The sequence below is a fragment of the Mus caroli genome, unplaced genomic scaffold, assembly GCF_978045245.1.
Source record: "Mus caroli unplaced genomic scaffold, Mus_caroli_1 scaffold_7, whole genome shotgun sequence".
In the NCBI taxonomy this organism is placed as follows: Eukaryota; Metazoa; Chordata; class Mammalia; order Rodentia; family Muridae; genus Mus; species Mus caroli.
Genome location: NW_028227262.1, coordinates 110781800 through 110800352, shown reverse-complemented (window position 1 = coordinate 110800352; position 18553 = coordinate 110781800). Strand labels below are relative to the sequence as shown.

Below are 18553 nucleotides of genomic sequence, written 5' to 3'. Positions count from 1 at the left end.
AAGGCATCACCATTGACCTAAAGGAGCTTAAAAGTCTCATAGCATAAAGTCCTACGCCAATTTAAAAGGACAACTGCCGAAGTAAACAGCACAGTTCAGAGAAGAACTCACTCAGGTTATAGCCAGGCAAGATTTGATAAGATGTGAGTTGTGATTATAAAGATGGATGACCTTTCAGAAGGTTAGGCTGGTGTTCCAGGATCCTACTAGGAGGGTGTAATTCCTCAGTCGCGCAGTAGAGAGCAACCAGCACTGTTGTCTCTGTCCTCAGAGAGCTTCTGCTTTGCTTGGAAACAACTGAAGCACATTTGCGTATCAGTAATATATTAACAAACACAAAGGCAATAATCAACCTCCAGTGGACACTGCATACCAACTGCCTCCTTAGATTCTGGTGGCTCTAATAGTCTAAAAACACTTCTAAACACACAAAGCTGCTATGAGGAGCCAGCTCGCCCCTGACCCAGCCTGTGGCTCTTACTCGGTTACCACACATGTAATTAACCAAGTTTCTGAGACTTTCATGGTCACCCCTGCTCTTTTCTGGACTCCAGGTGCTTACTCCTCAGTACTGTGAGGTAAGGTGCATTTCTCCTAGTGAACAAATGGGTAAATGTGCTTAGGGAAATGACATACGTCACCTAAAGTCACTTTGCTACTAGCAGGGTTGAATTTGGAACTGAGGTCTGCCTAGATCTCAAACTCGTATCATTACTCAAGCTTCTGCTTCACTTGTTTGGTTCTTGAATTAGAAGAATTGAACATGAGGCCAGGCAGAGTAGCACCCATGGTCAGACGAAAGCCAACAAGAAGAGGAAACAGATCTATACTACAGGACAGAGTTGACTGCATCAACCATAACGGATACCCACAGCAATGACCATGGTGTTTATCATTTGTGTCTCCTCTGGTCAGGATGATGGTTGAGAAATGTTTTAAAATTATTTTAAAAACTAAATATGTCTCTTCTAAGAAGCAATTATCCCTTTTTCAATATGCAATGGAACAGTGGCCAGAACACTGGTCTTGAGTAAGAAGCCTTAGTCTAAGTGGCCTGGAGAGGTTGCATGGCAAACAGGAAGGTTGTCACAATAGCCCAGAGGGGAGGGGAGGGGGATCTGAACCGAGGAACTGTCTGAGAAAACAGAAAGAAAGGGGGAAAATATATGGCTTCAGAGAGAAAAACCGGCAAGTTACTGACAGGTTTCAAAGCAGAGGGAGAAGAAAGGCGAGGAACCAAGTGTGTCTGAGGGATGAGAAGTAGGTCCGCAGGTGGTAACAGAGGGATGATGGAACATGCTGCCAAACTTTTTTTCTTGGGGAGAAGAGTTTCCAACAAGTTAAATAACAAGCACTGGATATCTATGCTCAGGTATCCTGGCATTAACTTCCACTAAAACAAGGAAACAAGAACTTGGTTAATTTAACTGAAGTTAGCATCAGGAGCTGCTGGTGTTTGACAGGGAGCATCTGGTACCTCTGTGCAGAGTTGCTCTCTCTGTGTGTGTGTGTGTGTGTGTGTGTGTGTGTGTGCGCGCGCGTGTAGGCAGAAGGCTAGTGTAAGGTATCTTTCTCAATTGCTCTCCACTTTATTTTTGGAAACGAGACCCAGAAACACTCAATTCAACTAAACTGGCTGGTCAGGAAGCTTGAGCCACTTTCCCAGTGCTAGGATTGCGTTCACGTGCTCAGCTTTTTGCCGGTACTAGAGAACTCAGGTCCTCATGTTATACAGCAGGCACTTTACCAATGTAGTCATCTCCAGCCTCAGGTTGACTCTTGAATGAAGAGAAACCATTTTGAAAGGAGAACGGAACCCAATAGAATGGACTAAGCCTGTGGAGGATTAGCCAAAAGGAGAAGGTGGCAAGGTGGCCTAAACTTATGCATGGATAAACCAAAGGCAATGGGAAAGGTCCAATATATTGAAAGACAGAATGTGGAATAGACACTACAAAGAAAGGCTTCTGTGCTGAGACTCTTGAGAGTTACTACTGATTGTGAGAACCAGAAAAGGCTCCTGCTAGGTGCCAGCAACAATGAAGAGGCTATGCTACAGACAACAAGGAAAAAGTCAGGTGGAAGAATGAACAAGATGTTGCAGCTGCAGACGCTGAAATCTTGATAAAAATGGAATTTATGTGAGTAACACTGTTTCCCAGGAGAAGCAATCCTGAAAGTCTAACAGACGCCATATACAGTCATCCTTGGAGGGTACAGAGAGGATGTCAAAGACTATGAGGGGGACTCATGAGTCATGGGGAAAGCCAAGAATGAAGTGAAAAACCACAGTTAGGGGATTGGTCCAGGAGAATGGAAACAGGAGGAGTGGCTGGGCCTGGCGGGAATGTGTCAACAGCCCTCCTTTCTCCCAGAGGTCGGAGGAGAAAGGAGGAGTTCCCTCCAGGGAAGAGAAGCAGACACACCACACATGCCCTTTGCTTTTCCAAGAAATGTAATTCTCTTAAGAACTTTCCAAGCCTTTTGTATTATCTGCCATAGGCTATGCTTCTTTAAATTTTACCATAAGTTGTGTTTAATTCAAAAAACATTTTTCCCCTGCTATTTGAAAATTCCTCAGACATTTACCAACTTACGGTTCACTATTTGTCAAAAAATCAGCCCTTCTTGGTGTTCAGACTCTCTTCTCATCTCTTTCTGAAAGTTGTTAACCTTACCCTCAACCCCAAGCTTCTCTTTAGTGACTTTTTGTGACTCCCCTATACTGACCATGCATACACCCAATGCCGTGCAGTGGATGAGGACCTGCTGTCTAGAACATGTTAGTGTTCACAAGCAGTCTGAGTGCTCTCAACTTGGCAAGGCCTGGGGAGGTAGTAGAGGGACAGCACTTTCCTACCATGTGTAAGAACACTGAAAATAGTAATGATACATTCCCAGAAGTACAACCAATCTGGATGACTACTGAGAAGATACACATTTCCCAGTCTCTATAATAAATATGCAGCAACAAGAAAAGGAAAACAAGTTTGTGAAAAACAACTCCAAAACCCCCTTTCAAATTAGAGTTGCAATGATGGAGACTTATTGAAAACAAACAAAATGCAAGAACAATGGCATGTGTTGCTTGAGACAGGATCTCACTGTGTGGCCCAGGATAACCTAACACTCGCAATTCCCTCTCAGTTTTCTAGAATTACAGGCATGGATCACCAAGCCTGTCCAACTAACAAAAAGCCAGTGGCTGCTAACATAGGCATATTCGTCTGGTACAGCTCCTGTCTTAGTCAGGGTTTCTATTCCTGCACAGACATCATGACCAAGAAGCAAGTTGGGGAGGAAAGGGTTTATTCAGCTTACACTTCCACATTGCTGTTCATCACTGAAGGAAGTCAGAACTGGAACTCAAGCAGGACAGGAAGCAGGAGCTGATGCAGAGGCCATGGAGGGATGTTCTTTACTGGCTTGCTTCCCCTGGCTTGCTCAGCCTGCTCTCTTATAGAACCAAGGCTACCAGCCCAGAGATGGTCCAACCCACAAGGGGCCTTTCCCCCTTGATCATTGAGAAAATGTCCCACAGCTGGATCTCATGGAGGCATTTCCCCCAGCTGAAGCTCCTTTCTTGGTGATAACTCCAGCCTGTGTCAAGTTGACACCCCAAACCAGCCAGTACAACTCCTTATTAACAAAGCACTGCAGCTGGTGGCTGGCTAATGACAAAATAGCATCTCACAGTTCTACAGGCCAGAGGACCACAATCAATGCATGGTCAGGCTTGGTCCAAGAAGGGAGGGAATGAGGTCTTTCAAGCCTCCCCAATTGGCTTTTACATAGCTATCTTTTCCTTGTGTCCTGTCCTCCCTGTATATACATAAGTTTAGATTTCTCCCGTTGATAAGGACATCTGTCATACTGATGGTCCACCCTAAGGAAGCTACTTCGGAACACCAAGAAGGGCTAATTTTTGACAAAGAGGGAACCAGTAAGTCAGTAATCTCTGTAACGCTCTCTTTCTAAACAAGGTCATATTCTGAGGTCCTAAGGGTCAGGAATTCTACATATGAACTTGGGGGGCACAAAATACATATAGTAACTATAAGTTTAAGAAGCCCAGAAGCACTTTACTAAAATGTAATGTTGTCAAGATGACATAACATTTAAAATAAAATAAAATAAAATAAAACTACAGCCTTTCCTTTTTATCCTTTGAGGTAAGATATTTCATGTTGTGCTTTCCCTGAATCCTGCCTTAAATAACCTGTAAGTGTATTTTAGTCACACATATGGAAACAAGTAAGAGCAAAGTGCTTACACTAAACTGAGTTCTGCAGAGTATCATTGTGTGTCTGGGGGAGGCCATAGAGAGCTATATCTGTGCATGTGAAGTCACTGCAGTGACTTGGGTATCAAGGCAAGTAGCAGGTTAAAGACATCAACAAGAAGTTCTAAATCTGAACATGTGGGACAGGTCTGAAGCCTCCATGAAGACCCTCTAATGGACAGCTGTGACAATGCTGCAGCTATGTGTGGAGCAGGCTGGGGAAGGGAGGGTCCCTCCTCATGCTCACTGTGCTGTTAATGGTAATAAGTCTCTGAATTCTCACCAAAATTGCTCTTTTTTGTCCAAAGTCTAGTAGTTTTTTTTTTCCCAGTTATGTATGTTGTTTCTAAGCAAAGCTCTGAAAAAGATAAACTATCAATTAAACAAAAAGCAGCAAACATCCACAAACTGTAAAAACAGCAGCTATAGTTAAAATCCATGTAAGTACCACCTCCCAAACTCTAGAAGGCTTTGGCCCCAGAATGTTCTAAATCAGAATGATCATACTTGCAGTGGGTCAGCTTCAGGTACTGAGTCACAGATCTTCTCATGCGTTTCCTCCCTGATCCCTTGAGCCACTCCCTGCCATTGGCAGGTGTACTGTCCTCTGTGTGCCAGCAGCTCTGTCCTTAGTGACCACCTCAGCAACCCAGACTTACAACAGTCACTGAGGAGGCCGAGTAGTTGGCTGGTAAGGTCAGTCAGCCTCACATGAATTATGCTATCCCTTAGAAATGCCTTATAAATTATAAAGTGAGACTCATAAGCTGGTGTGAAGAAAATTGGATATTCCCAAATGTTTGCTTATTCCATGCTCAGTCCACTACTAAATTGTTTTTTTCAAGCTTAGCCAGAAAATCTGATACACTTAGAAGCAGAGCTTCCCATGTTGGTGTCTTCCACTATGGTAAATTCTTTTCTATTACTATCTGTTCATCAAAAGGGTGTGTTGAACTCCCTGCTCCCAGCAGCTGTCTATAATGTGGCCTTATTTGGAAACAGGGTCTTTACAGGTATAATCAAATTAAGATGAGGTCATTAGGGTGAGTCCTAGTCCAACCTGACTGGTGCCTTTATAAGAAAAGAAAAGTCCACATAATGACACAGGCAGAAACTGAATGCAGTTGCAACGTAAGATACACCATAGACTACAGGATCCACAAGACCCTAGGAAGAGAAAAGAGTTCTACATGGTGACACCTTTGTTTCCCATCTGCAGCTCCAGAACTGCAGAAGCTTACATTTCTGTGGTTCTCAGCCACCTGGTTTGTGTTACTTTGTTACAGTAGCTCTAGGAAACGAATATACTACTCTGTAATACAATTCAGGATGTATTTCACTGAGAAAAACATGTCTGCACTCAAACTATAACAAAGTATTTTTAGCTGTCACTTACGCCAAATGGCAACTTGTCCTCATGGCCCTCACAGCCTGTATTTGTCACCTCTAGGCAGAAAAGCTGCAGAAGTATCCACAGCTTTCCTCCAACACTGTTGTTCCCATTCCAGCTAGGACTCTGAACAACTAATTCATGATGCAAATACATTCATGCATCATGACTGAGGTCTGACTTCAGAACACCATGAAACTTCACTTTGTCATCACTGGGGATGCTAAGAGCACAGACAGGAACAACAAGACTTCACCTTTCCTAACCTCAGCTTCTTGCTGTGGTAGGAAAGGGGAGTATAACACAGGGTCTGCTGTCACCACCACACCCAGCTGCTGCCTCTGTCCTCACCTTTATGTGTTCCTCTGAATACTTTCTCAGATGCTGCCAGCCAGCTGCTCAGAGAACTTTGTGGAGCATGTTGCCTAGGCGCAGTGAGGCTGATGATGGGAAATGGATGGGCCCTGCTTCCCCTGAGAATTCTCTCGAGGCAGGGCTCATTCACCTTCCGTCTGAGGGTATGACAATCTGCTGCTCTTGCTGCTCTGTGTGGCAACCCTATTTGCTACAGCAGCTCTACCTTCCCTTTTTTATTCTCTGGAGAACTTTGCCATTCCCCTCACCTGCTTTCAACTGTCATCTGATTGAATTCAGTTACAGGTCAGTTTAGGGAAGCAGAGGAAGTGTCACCTACTGTGACTGAAAGGGCAGGCAAGAGCAATGAGGAGAGGAGGCAGAGAAAGTTAGGGAAGGAGGAAAAAAAAAAGAGCAAAGCAGTGATGGCCTATGCCTTTAATCCCAGCACTCAGTAGGTAAAGGCAGGAGCATCTCTGAGTTCAAGGTCAGCCTGGTCTACAAAGCAAGTTCCAAGATAGCCAGAACTACACAGAGAAACAAAGAGAAAAAAGAATCCCTGAATCAGGAGCACCCTCAGAATAATAAACACTGCCGTGCACTTTGGAAACTATGGAGTACAATAACGCAGTGTATGGTAATGTGTGTGTGTCTGCATACATGTGCAGATATAGAAGGCAGCTGGGATCCCTTTGCCATACATCCAACAGTCCACACTCACTCATACAGACTCTAAAGTGGGTTCTGTGGTCTTTCACAAAGACATTATACTGTGAGTCGCTGTCATTGAACATATCCCCTGATATTATTACTCAACAGCTCCATAATTCTAAGCCACTTAGCCTACAGCTGGCAGAAGTGCTTGCTCTCACATGGGTCCCTGCCATTGGTGTCTCAGGCCATGGTTGAGATGTCAAATGGTACACTGTGGTGGTAGATGGTATAGCCTCACAATATCGGTCCTCTCCAGTGTCACTGTGCTGTGGGCTCCAAGGATTAGTTTTAGATCATTTTTGTGCCTCTAACAGCTATGCCAGAAGCAGTTCTACCCCTATGTATACAGCAGGCCACTTAACCTCAATTCCTTCATCTAGAAAGTGGGGATGATAGCAGTAAATCACAAGGGCTTTGTGTGCATTAAACAAGTGTTGTGTTTTCTGTTTCTAACCCTGGCACACAGTGAACTCTTAAAAAGATGAATAGTGAGAAACGAGTAGCGTGAGGCTGGCCAGCCCACCATGGTTATCAAATACATGAGGATAGGTTGTAAAGACTTGTACTCACAATACTCAGCATGCTGGCAAAGGTGAGGGATGCAGCATGCAGGTTTTTATGAATGAACAAGAGAGCAGAAAAAAATGAAATGGGAAGAAATTTGTATTAGGACAATTATGAAAGTGAAGCATTTATTTTTATGTATTTTCATATTCCATGTTACTAAAATACCTACCGAAAGCACAAAAATTATAAATAAATAAAGTTATAATAAAATTATAAATAAAGTCTTAGAAAATTATAAATGTTTCAGTTTGTTTTTACTGAATCTTAGTAACTTTTCTTGAGCCTTTCACTCAAAGTTCCTGCTAGAACTTAAGAGACTCAAGTCATATAATACAAAAGTTAGGTTTGGCCACAAGTGAGGCCTTAAACCAGTTTTTTTAAAAAAAAAAAAAAAGGTGTGAGAGAGGTATTGTTTCTGGACCAGAACTTTGAAGCCAGGGTGAGAATTTGTCTTCTTTCCCTTGCTATATAAGCATCCCTGATCCAAGGAGGAGAAGCTGTTTAGCCAGGGGACTGGAGGAGGACCTCAGTGGCCCAATGGAGCATGCATGTGAGCAATCTGTTGCTGTGTGTATCAGAACCATCTAAGGAACACTCTACTTTTCCTTAATGTTGCCATTGTGGCTGAATGTGGTTTTGTCTTGATGCACAAGGTGCTTAGCCATCAAAACCAGAGCTCACACTACTGAGGATGACTTACAACTACTAAGTAGTTTAACCCTTTTCTTCCTTATTTTAATGTGAGAATGTTTCAGAGAGATGAAGGTATAAATAATGAGATGGCACTGGCCATCATAAGTGTTAGTGACTTCAAGTATGCACACAGCAATTACCATCTAGATGTTTTTCTGAATAAGTAGAAGGTATAGAATTAAAAAATGCCTCCTGGAAACTTAGAGGCAAGTCACTTTCTGGTTACTAAAATGAGAAGCTGCCTTTCAAACAGGGCCTGGACACTACTGATAACAGGTCTGGGTTCCTGCAGGGGAATATCTGTTTTTATCACATGTTGGTGTTTCTTATGAGAAGAATGGGCCTTTCTCACTCTGCTCCAGGGGGATTCCTCAGCTCCATGATGCAATGGTTATCTTTTTGGTAAAGAATATTCAAGTTCTGACATCATAGTAGTAATGGATATTACTCATGGTATGCTCTCAAGCCCAGCACGGCACATTCTGTACCCTCTTTATCACTGAAGTAAGCAATGGGTTTAAAAATAATGTTGCTTACACACCCAGAGTACCAATGATTCATTAACAACTGAACAAATACTGCCCTGGACTCCAAAAGTATACATAATTTTATATACAGGATTTTAAGGCATAGGTATTTTCCACTTCCCTAGTAGAAGTATTATATCATACAGACCTACAGATCTTTTTTTTAATTAAATATTTTCTTTATTTACATTTCAAATGTTATTTCCTTTCCTGGTTTCCCTTCCAAAAACCCTTATCCCCTTCCTCCTCCCCTTGCTCACCAACCCACCCAATCCCACTTCCAGGCCCTGGCATTCCCTGACACTGGGGCATAGAGCCTTCACAGGACCAAGGGCCTCTCTTCCCATTTATGACCGACTAGGCCATCCTCTGCTACATATGCAGCTAGAGCCATGAGTCCCACCATGTGCTTTCTTTGGTTGGTGGTTTAGTCCCAGGGAGCTCTGGAGGTACTGGTTAGTTCATATTGTTGTTCCCCCATATTGTTGTTCCTCCCATAGGGCTGCTAACCCCTTCAGCTCCTTGGGTACTTTCTCTAGCTCCTTCATTGGGGACCCTGTGCTCCATCCAATGGATGGCTGTGAGCATCCACTGTTCTGGTGAAGGAGGCAGAGGCAGGAGGATCTGGAGTTTGAGGCCAGCCTAGGAGATATACAGATCTTAAGAGAAGGAAACCTTAAAAATATACAAATTCAGGATTTAACAAGTTATCTGATTTATGACTCCAAAATTGCCAACCTAAAGTGTAATTAATGATAATATCCATACATTTGCAATCCCAATATATGAAACATTCCAAAATAAAGGCCTTACAAGGATATTTGACAGTGGTCATGGTGATGTCTAGGAATGAGAGTCTGTGATTTCCCACTGATAAGCTAAGGGTGTTGGGTTTGGAGTTTTACTGATTCTTTAAAGACAAACATCTCCTCCACAGCAGACGTTCTGCTTAGACATCTCTATGCCTTTTGGTTAACTCTGTACTTAGCAAGCACCTCTGTTCTCTTGAGATCCCAGATAAGGCCTTGAACCATAAAGGTGAGGTTCTCCTGACTGGCTGCTAGGCTTCATTCATTCAAACAATCCAGAGTAAGCAACTAGCCAGCCACTCCAAAGATGAACTAGCTTGTACCAGACTTTCAGAATCAAATAATCCTAGAATTTTTAAAGTCAGATTTTCAAATCTGCTAAACTAAGGATTCTATAGGTCATGGTGAATAGCCAAAACTATCTGCTGAGTATGTATATGTACAAGCAAAATGGTACAAAAGTACTGCTTGTTTTTTAAAAGCCAGCATGCTGTGGAGTAAGACCAGAAAAGATAACTGACCACAGAAAGCAGCTGTGACCCTCACCAATCAAATATCACTGACTCAGAGACAAGGCACTCCCAGTGGTGGATATCTTTATATAGGAGAAAGGGGCCCAAGTATCAGGGCTGGTGACCTCACCTTGGGGGGAAGGGACAGATTGGATCTATTTTTATTTAAAATTTATGAGATATCTACCTCTCACAGGACCAGGGATGGTTTGCAGATACACCAAACCATCAAAATCAAGATGAGATGAAGCAGGACCAAATCATCTACAGGGAACCCTTACAGGGGAAGATGCAAATGCTGAACATTGTTGAACCCATAAGGACAGCAGCAGATGGATTTGGAGAGACAGGCTGGTGTCTGAGTGTGAGGTCTCCAGCACCTGGTTTTGATTCTGTCCTGGAGGCATAACAGATACGGGAGAGAAGGGAGTAGGGTTTCTGAATGAGAAATGGATATGTATAGCCAAAGACTGATGGTTGTGATGCTATCTGTGGTGGGCTGTGAAGCCCACTGTGGCAGTGTCTATGTGTGAGGTAATAGGAGCCTGTATGAAGATGGTGTAAGGAGGGCTGGAGACGCTCAGTGGTTAGGAGTACTGGTTGCTTTCCGAGGACCTGGGTTTGACTCCCAGCACCCATATGAGAGCTCACAAGCAGCAGTTCCAAGGAGGTTCTCAGGCCTTCCCATGGCTTCTACAGGCAGTAGGCATGCATAGACATACATGTATGCAAAACACCTACACACATATCTTAAAAAGGATGATGCCAGTAGAAGAGTAATATAGTGGCTTGTGTTCTCATGCTAATTGTGTTACCCCCAAAACCTTGTTTACAATGTCCTGCATGTAGGCTAAAGGAAGCCTGCCCCCAGTTGGCACTGATTGGGAAATAAAGTTGCCAATGGCTGGGCAGGGTTAAAGAGATGGGACTTTTAGGATTCCTGGGCAAAAAAGAAGAGGAGAAGAAGAAGGATTCCACCATGTGAAGGAGAGGAGGGTGAGACAGCTGAAATGTAGGCACTAAGGGAAAGCCGTCCCATGGGAGGGCTGCCCAGAAGGAAGCAGGGCAGCAAAAATAAAATATATACTTGGAAAATGTTAACTCAGGAATACCGGAGGGAAGTGTGTGCTAGCCATGGAGAGGTTCAGGAAGTCCCCAGCATTGAGCTAGTAAGGCGTATTAAAAAAAAATCGGTGTGTGTGTATGTGTGTGTGTGCCTGTATGTCTTTCTTTCAGGAATCCAGAGAGCTCTGGCGGGTGGCTAGAAGTGCGTGTGACCTGCCTGGGAGATCAATGTGGATTAACTCTTCACTGCTACAGGGTAAGAAGGCCTGGCTAAAGACAGGAGACCGAGGGCCTATCTAATGCCTTGAGACTGATGGCAGAAGAGAGCAGACTGGAAAAAACCCAGACTCAGATGGCCACTTCAGGCAAACAGCTGCGAGAAGAGGGAAGGGCACGCCCTGCAGTTCAAGTGCCAGGCTGAACAAAGGCACACTACTCTGTCACCACAAAGAGATGAGGCACAGTTGTGTCCAGTTAGGTGAAGTACATCCCCAAAGGACCACAGGCAGCAGAATGCAGAGGACACACACTTCTGACCAAGCTTCCATCCAGCCTGCCCTCATTTTCTAAGGCCAAAGCTGATTGGAAACTAAATCAGCTCTCAGCCTGGTCCCCTGAGTTACAATGACCATGTTCTCAGTCAAAACTGGGAGATGCTACAAAAGAACATAAAATCCAAGTCCTTAGTAGGGGTGAGATTTAAGGAAAGCCACAATACTAAAAGGAAACACAATTCTAGCCTTACAGGGTGAATTGAAGAAAAAAAAAAGTGCCAACGAGGGTGCTTCTGATTCCTCTAAAATATAAAGAAAATGATCCAAGTTTGTACATCCCATCTAATGGTGGATACTGAAGACGTTTGTGGTACTTCACCTGCAGCAAACAAACACACTCAGCTGGCTCCCCCAAGACAAACTGAAATGTCAAGGCAGTCTTGTACTGTGCCTGTGTGGCTCTCACAGGCCAGCTTTTGTGGTCCTGGGTCTGCTAGCCAAGCATCTGCATTCTGTTTTACCTAGATACAAATGGGCCCCCCTTCCCACCTTCCCTAAAGAAACCCATTCCCCCTTTCTGTCCTAGCTCAAATGATGTGGTTCATACAGTAGTCCGGCTGATCTCTTCAGTGAGCCTTACCTTGCTAAATAGTTTCTTTTCTAAAACTTGCTAAATCAAAACTAAAGGTATGAGAATACATTCTAAATAGAAATTCAGAAAAGAATAAAGAATACACATATTGATGTCTTACTTCCCAGCTTTTACTCCACAAAAATCTGGAAACTGAGGGGTAGAAAACTTGTAAGGCAATGGTCAGCAGCCAGCAGCCTCCTCCTAGCCTCAGATCTCCTGAGTGAGTTACCAGCAGCCTCCTCCTAGCCTCAGATCTCCTGAGTGAGTTACCAGCAGCCTCCTCCTAGCCTCAGATCTCCTGAGTGAGTTACCAGCAGCCTCCTCCTAGCCTCAGATCTCCTGAGTGAGTTACCAGCAGCCTCCTCAAGCCAGTGAGCTCCAGGAGAAAATCATCTCAGCAGGGGCTTACTTTCCTGCCATTAGCCAAACCACAGTATAAACCTGCTGGGAATGCATCTCTCCGGACACTGCAGGAAAGGAAGCTGCCAACCAAAGGTCAGATGACAATGCCCAGGTGACAGTCCAGGGTCTTGTGATTTTCTTTCAGTTTTTAAATTTGAAATTATTTCCAAATGAAAATCATTAACTGTCTATGGATGGATGTTACTCTTTAGCCACTGTAGTCTGGGTCCCGCCCTCCCCACCCCCTGCTATCTATCCCCTCCCCGTGCTGCTCTCTTGGACAACATCAATGCTTGCTCCTTCTAGGGCACACTGCCTCACCTCTTTTTTGCTAGGGCCTGTGTCTCTGAAGAGTTTGCTGCGTGTTTAGGGTGGTTTTTAAAACTAGTAAACCTTCTTGACATTTTATTTGCACGTCACAAAGCTTGCCCTCTTAAAATGTACAGTTCAGTGATTTCAAATAGAGCCATGTGATTGTCATCACTAATTCTAAAACATTTCATCACTCTGAACAGAAATCCCACAGTCATCTGTCCCATCTCCCCTTCCCGCAGGCCCTGGCAACCACTGATCCACTTCCTGTCTCTATGGACTTGCCTATTCTAGACACTCAGCATAAGTGGGATCATACAGCCCGTGGGCTTTGTTGTCTTCCTTCACTCTGTAGAAGTCTCTCAAGGTTTCTCCATGAACGTGTCCGCATTTCATTCTCCTTCACTGCCACAGAGAACATTTAATAGATCTGGTACAGTTTGTTTCTCCACTCCTCAGTGATGGACATCTGGGTTGTTTGTGCTTTCTGGCTGTAACACACAATGCTGCAAGAAACTTGAGCAAATTTCTCCATTACTCTTGGGTTTATCTGTAGAGTGGGGTTGCTGGGTCATGAGAGGACTTCATGTTTAGACTTTTAAGGAATCATTACCCATTTTCTAAATTAGCCTTCTGAACTCCCCAAAAGTCCCAACATACATGTTCCAGGCAATGGTTCCAGGCAAGACACACTGAAAGCAATTCTATAGAAACAGCTGTCCTCCTGTCATCAGTAGAAACATAGGCTACATTCAGAGCAGGATTCAGGGTCTGTTCAACTCAAGGCAAATAAGCAAGGAAAGCTGCGAGGGAGGCAATTGGTGTCAGCAGCATGGCTGGCCTGCATCCTCCCAAGAGCATGCCAGCACCTGGCATGGCAGTCAAGGCTGGCACAATGTGCACCAGGCCACCAGATGAAGAGGCACTCTGTGCAAGGAGCAGCTGCAGTGGGATGCAAACTGACATGCTCTCACTGTCCCATCACGGGCCACTGGTCAGGAACTCAGTAGAGTTATTTACTGTTGCTCTAGGGCATACTCTTTAAAGTGCCTACTGAGAAACTAGAAGAAAGATGGAAGAGGTAAGGGGCAGGTGAAAACAGAGAACAGTAATCCAAGGGATGTATTAGGAAAACTGGTGCATTAGGACTTAAAAGTCTGTTAGTCCTGGTATATTCCAGAGTGAATAAAGAAACTGTACCCTTATGGTCTGGCAACTAGGGGAGAGATCAAGTCTACCACCTGTACAATTGATGATTCAGTGCTGGGCATGGGTCCTCCCAGAGCTGGCAGGAACCGAATGCCAAGGCTTTATTCTTGTCATTTTTAGGCAGAAGTACAAATTCCAGAGCTAGGCAAAGAAGCAAGCTTTGAGACTGGGGTAGGTCAGGTTGATGAGGTAAGGAAGACATCCTTCCATAGGAGAGAGAGAGCAAGGAGCTATGCATCAGTGAATGCCTTTCATGTATCTACCCAAGAAACACTCAGCTCAGGCACAGCCTCTATATCTGGGCCCCCATTCCTGGGCCTTCATGCCCCTGTTCATCTGAAATGTTCTTGTCCTTCAACCCACTCTCCTCAGGACAGACTTTATTGGCAGGCCTGACATTATTTTGCTTTTAAATTGTATTCCAAAGGCATGCTGGTATCTCAGGCACATTTTAACCTGTGGTGGTAAAAAAAAGAGAGGCAGGTGGCTTGTGAGCTGGCATCTGTCCCACCATACACAGCTGTTCACCTGGCCCCAGCTAATCTGCTCTGACCTGTCCTCCCTTCTATGTTACTTCCAATCCCATGAGTAGCTAGCAGTTTAGTACAGCTCTACATTGCCATAGGCAGTCATGCCATCTTGTGTGCACTTACTCTTCCAGTTGGCACTCAGTACATACCCACTACAATTACTGTGGTTAGCTTTTAGCATCTGGAATATGCTCAGCCTTTAAAGTCCCAGATCACTGGTGTGATGGCAAAAAGTCAGAGGAAACAAAACAATGCAGTTATGATCTTTATAGAAACTCTCACCCAATCATCACAGCACCCCTGTGAGTTTGTCATTGTCATCAGTCTCTCTGCAGAGGGAACAGACTCAGGGATACCAGCAGGCCTAGCTACCCAAGGTCATAAGCTGGCCAAAGGACAGGGACAGACTTCAAATGTTTCCCAGTCTAACTCTAATGCCTGTGTTTGTTATTAACAATACAAATAAGAATATTTTTTTTAAAACCCAGCTGGCTCATATATATGCTGCGATCCTAGCACTTAGGAGACTGAGATGGAGCCTGGCTACATGAGCTACTACCTGGAAACATAAGAAACAAATCTACACACTTACTCAAACATGATGGCTCTAGTCAAATGTGAAGGCAATAATCTGTAGAAGAAGCAATAGAGTAGGAGTTGGGGAATACAAATTCAAGTGTGGATTTTAAAGAAGTCAACATTTACAAGCATAGGTTTCCTTGGCTATAAAAGAAAGATGGTTTCTAAAATGTGCTTAGTATCCTGTGGGGTGTTAATACTTATGGGAGGAAGGAAGTAGGGTCAAATAGTTTCTGAAATGACAGGTTAAAATAATACTAAGTTATTGCCTTTACTGCAGAACTTCATAGAGCTCACTGTGAATCACCAAGAGGGCGTGCAATATACCCTAGAGCCCAAATTTGTTTATCAAAGAGAAACTTTTTAAACCACACCAAGTATTTAATATTTTTTATCAGGAGAAAAGACTAGAAAATAATGGATTGGTTATTCTAAGGTATCTTTTAACTACAACACAGTAATTTTACACCTTAGCATCCTAATTAGTCAGCAACCTTCTGGAGGTTTTTCTAAGATTTCAGTAAGGTACAGGCAGGTCAAGATGTTCGGAGATGCCAGGGTAGCTGAAGAGATGGCTCAGTGGTTAAGAGCACTGACTGCTCTTCCAGACATTCTGAGTTCAATTCCCAGCAACCACATGGTGGCTCACAACCATCTGTAATGAGATCTGATGCCCTCTTCTGGTGTGTCTGAAGACAGCTACAAATATGTAAAAAGTATGAACAACCAAAGGCATCTGGGCTAGCCTTGTCCTCCAAGACACACTTTGTCCTCTAAGACACATCTCCCAGACACCAAGAACTACTTGACTAACTTGAGAGGAGTCAGTACATCCGTCCATAACCCACCAAGTCCATGTCTAAGGAAAGGCCAAGTATTTAGATCGGGACTGTGCTTTTACAACTTTATACCTTCTCAAAGTGACAGGGATAGCTCTCAGGAACAAGCGGGCCCACCAGACCCTTTGCATCACCACAGGCCCCTTCCCCTGGCAGCCATCAAGAGGTCCTAGCCACAGAGGTCAAGAACTTTCCAGGAGAATGTAAGATCTTTTATCCTGGACATGGAGAGAGCCAATCATACTGGCAAAAAGGGAGTGTGTGCCTGCCAGAAATGGGGAGGAGAGAGAAGGTGTTGAGATTAAAACCAAGGGTGCACAAGGCAGAGAATACACACTGGGACACAGAGTTCAGTGTCAGTAGCTTTGAAGCCTTCCCATACAACTCTCTTGTCAATAAAACAGCCACATGATTTTCCTTGAGCTGTTTTTGTATGTGACTTAAAATTGCCAGATCACTCCTGGAAAACACATTACTCATCTCTGCAGTGGCACAGTGGAAAAAAGTCATCACCCCAGATGTAAAACCCCTTATAATCCCTATCCCCAATAAACAGGATGAAGGGCTCTCAGGCAACAACAACAAAAAGCTGTACATCCACATAGAAACTGAGGGATAGTAGCAGTCCTAAATGGGTCCAGCCAATCATCCTCTCTAGACTCCAGCTATCCTGCTGCTGTGGATTTCAGAGCCTGCTGCAGGATCAGAGTGGCTCAGGTTTGGAGCTAAAAAGAGCCATGAAAGTATATAAGGTGAAGGCTTAAGAACAGTCAGTATCAGGAAAATTAGTCCTAGAGAGCACCTAGAAGTTCATAGACAAGTTCTGAGAAACCTGAGATGAGAGGCAAACACAGACTAAGGGCTAGCTGCAAATCCAGGCACACTATCCACAGCATATACAGAACTCTACAACTCAACAACAAAAGGATAAGTACCCATTTTTTTAATGAGTAAAGAATATACTATATATTTCTACAAAAGGACATGCAAATGACTAATAAACACATACACACCATCATTAGTCATTAGGTAAATATAAGCCAAACACAATGATATGCTAAGAAATTTTAAAACATATGTCCATACAAACACTTGTACACATTTAAGGCAGAATTATGTGTAACAGTCCCAAAGTAGAAACAACTCATCTATTTGTAGACAAACAAAATAGCAAACAGCTATGGCACAGAGTATTATTTGCAAGAAAGCACTGATATATACTATAATGTGGGGAAAGTGGCAATATTGTGCAAAGGAAAATAAGCCAGGCACAGAAGGCTACACTTCCATTTACATGAAAAGTTCAGAACAAATCCACAAAGAAGTTAACGAAAAGTAACACAGAGATGAGGTTTCTTTGGGGGATGAGGATGAAAATGTTGAGGAATTAGACACTAATTAGGTACACCTGTGTGAATAGTCTAATAACGAACATGTTTGTGGTATACTAAGTTATAGCTCAGTAAAACTGTTTTAAGAGATGGAAAGATGGCTCCGTGACTGCTCTTCCAGGGGTCCTGAGTTGAATTCCCAGTAACCACATGGTGGCTCACAACCATCTGTAATGGGATCTGATGTCCTCTTCTGGTGTGTCTGAAGACAGTTACAGTGTACTCATATACATAAAATAAGTAAATAAATAAACTTTTAAAGAAACAAGACTGTTTTATAAGATAGGCTACAACAGCAGCCCTCCCAGTCCACTGTTCTGCTTCCATAAATTTAGCCCTCTATGTTGTGCCAAGACATGAAAATATTAAACATAAAATCACAGAAAGAAGCAATTCGTAGGCTTAAGTTGTACATTATTTCAAACATGACAAAATTGAGTTGTCCTGTTCCAGTTCTTTGATCAATATTTCACATGGTATATATCAATCACATGGTATATAATATCTGCCCTTCAGTCACATGGCAACTACTGTAGCAACATGACTGCCCCAATGCTACATCAAAGAGCCATTTCCTCGGCAAACTCATCAGGGAAATATCAGATAATCTCACACTGTAGATATGACAGTGATATTTTAAGAGAAAAAAAAAGACTATATGCATATATCTTTATTACAGCATATTGTTAGAATTATTTTATTATTTATTTTATCACTGGTGACCTCTTGTCATTATCATGGTTTGCGTGTAGGAGAAGCATCATCATATATAAGACTGAGAACTGTCTGCAGTTTCAGGCATCCATTGGTCTTGAAATCCTAGATCCTCTGTGGGTAAGGGGAAATTGCTATAGTGCCTGGCACACATTATCTCCAGTGACGCTCAAAGTCAGGTCATCCCCCATGTTACACATGAGGACACTTGAGAATTAGAGAGAAACAGATAATTGTCAAGGGCCACAACAGAGCCTCATTATGGACAGACGGACACACAGAAAGGGTGGATTTAAGCTAGCTTTGCCAACTCCTGAGGCCACATTCCATTCACCTTACTATGCTTCTTCTTGCCAAGATAATAAGCTAACCAGCAACTATGGAATGGCTCTCTGGAAAAAAAAGATCACTCCCTAGATGAAGGGTCACTGAGCAATATAAAATGTGAGTGTTAGAAGTCCCATTAAAGGCCATCCTTGCCAAATTCCTCCACTTTCCAGATGAATAAAAGAGTACTAAAGTGACTGGCCCTACCA

At 43.3% G+C, this 18553-nt stretch overlaps 1 protein-coding gene across 5 annotated transcripts in view; it reads right to left on the bottom strand.

Annotated features, from left to right (window-relative positions):
* Hipk2 (homeodomain interacting protein kinase 2) overlaps positions 1 to 18553 on the bottom strand; it is a 193343-nt gene that overhangs the window by 144195 nt on the left and 30595 nt on the right. The window contains exon 1 of one of the 5 annotated variants that reach the window (XM_085840690.1): positions 172 to 256. The exons of the other annotated variants lie outside the window; for them this stretch is intronic. The gene's annotated coding sequence lies outside the window, so the exon portion shown is untranslated. Of the gene's footprint in view, positions 1 to 171; positions 257 to 18553 lie in introns of those variants that run through there. 5 annotated transcript variants of the gene reach the window in all.